Source organism: Cebus imitator, unplaced genomic scaffold (genome assembly GCF_001604975.1).
Source record: "Cebus imitator isolate Cc_AM_T3 unplaced genomic scaffold, Cebus_imitator-1.0 Scaffold3049, whole genome shotgun sequence".
Classification (NCBI taxonomy): Eukaryota; Metazoa; Chordata; class Mammalia; order Primates; family Cebidae; genus Cebus; species Cebus imitator.
In genome coordinates this window covers 1-2,068 of record NW_016110364.1, presented here as the reverse complement: position 1 = coordinate 2,068, position 2,068 = coordinate 1, and the positions used below count along the sequence as shown (strand labels likewise).

The window sequence follows — 2,068 nt, the reverse complement described above, 5'->3', positions numbered from 1 at the left end:
GACAACAAACTTTGAAAAGAACAAACCAAACCTCACACCCATTTTGATTTTCTTTCTGATTTCATACTCCCTTCTTCAGCCCCTCAAGCAGCGGGGATAACCTGAAGGCTCTTAGGAACACTTTCCCTTCAGGTCCTACCTGGAAAGTAGTTCCCTACCTTGGGGGTCATCTTCAGTGAGTGTGAAGATGCTCCCCAGAATCCAGCCTTTAGAAACAAAAACATCAGGACAAGTCATTAGAAAGAGTGACTCACCCACGCCTCTTCCTCCAGCTGAAGCCACGCTGCCTCACACATCATTCCCTGGTCTTTGCTCTGGGTAGACAAACCTTCCCACAGCCTCTCTGGCTGGAGTTCTATATTGGCCAAATCACTTTCTCTCAGGAGACCCCGAATCCTCCTTCCTAGCGGGATCCCAGAATCAGGTTTCTATACACTCAGGCAGCAAGTTTGTTCCTCATGAAGTGAGTTACTTCATGGTACTTACTTCTCACTCTCTCCTGGGATAGTTTCTGCAATTAAACAAAAGAAAACATTATGAGGATGAGATTCTGCGGTGCCCTTCACATAGAGCTGTTATTCCCTTGGCAAGGGTAGAAAACCAGAAGCGGTACAGTGGCTGAGCCATAGGTCAACATCCCCAAAACCATGAGGATCCTTATGGAAAGATAAGATGTTTATTCACAGAATTCACCTTTAAAGTTGATTTAATGGGTAAACACACAGTGCTTAATCCAAGGAGGAAAACGTGTTGAGGACGGTGCCTCTGCATTACAGCCTATAATGGATGCTGTCATTTGAAAACCTCCCAGTGTATTGCGTGTTAGTTGGGAAGACACACCCACTGAATTTCACCCCCACAAAGAGAATTGTATACGCTCTACATAATGTACATTTTCAGATTTTTGTATGAAAATTAATTGAGAAGAAATCACAAAAGCAAAATTTCTTTAGAAGACAAAGAAAAGAAGTCTTACATAGAGGTTTTGCTCAACCAGGTCTTCTTCCTCTTCCCAGGATCTGAGTCCGACGGTAGTCGCCTGGTCATCTGAAGACACTGGAAGGACACAGAGGAAAGCTCAGCACCCTGGTGGTTGGTGGCTGTGAGTCACTCAGGGAGCTTTGCTGGACGTGGGGTATGGAGATGGGTGATTATCAAGCACGGACTGAGTTGCTGCTGGGCCATCCCCCTGGGTGGAAGAGGGCTGGCAAGGGAGGGCAGCAGGAAATAGATGAGACGTGGAGGTCTCTGCCTTGTCCTAGAGTCATCATGCAGCAACACGAGAGTCAACCGAAAATGGAAACTCAAATGCACACTAAGGTTCAATGGAAGAGTGCCTTTCTGTCTCTCACACGTTTTGAAGCTCTTTTAAGCAAACAGCATATTCAAGACTATGTCAGTACTCTAGGACCCAATCATGCTGCTGCCAGATTTAGCATCAGTTTTAAAGATGCATAATAAAAGCCTGGGTCTACCCAGCCCCTTATCTGAACCCAGACACTTTCTTCTATTGATTCCAGGTTTTTAAACTCTTTCAACCAATTGACAATCAGAAAACCTTGAAATCCTTCTTATGACCTGGATCCCCGACCTTCTCCCACGTTTTGTTGTCCTGTGTTTCTAAACAGAAGAAATTTACACCTTGCATGTATTAATTGATGTCTTAGGTCTCCCTAAAACATGTAAAAACCAAACGGTAGCCCGATCACCTTGGACATATGTACTCAGGACCTTCTGGGTCTGTGTCACCAGCATGTCCTTTACCTTGGCAAATTAAACTTCTAAATTGATTGAGACCAGTTTTAGATAACTTTTTGGTTTGCAATGTGTAATCATGGTGAGGTTTATTTTTTAGAAGAAGACACTAGGGATTTATTGTGTCAAACAGAAATAACAATATTTTTTATATGATTTACACCCCAAGAATATTTTTCCATTTATGGATTCACATAAAGGGAAATGGCTGTCACATAAATGGCTGTCACTGCAGTTCTATTTTTTAGAATTTTCAATCCTTGAATAAAAGCTAAGTTGGACAGACAGACGGATTCAATTCTAGGCAAAACAG

At 43.0% G+C, this 2,068-nt stretch overlaps 1 long non-coding RNA gene across 1 annotated transcript; it reads right to left on the bottom strand.

Moving 5' to 3' along the window:
• Positions 1-47: 47 nt before the first annotated feature.
• Positions 48-2,062, bottom strand: LOC108299229. The gene is made up of 3 exons (XR_001822860.2): positions 1,131-2,062; positions 977-1,100; positions 48-511 (listed from the first exon to the last, which is right to left on the bottom strand). It is a non-coding gene; the product is annotated as an uncharacterized LOC108299229 (long non-coding RNA).
• Positions 2,063-2,068: the final 6 nt, after the last annotated feature.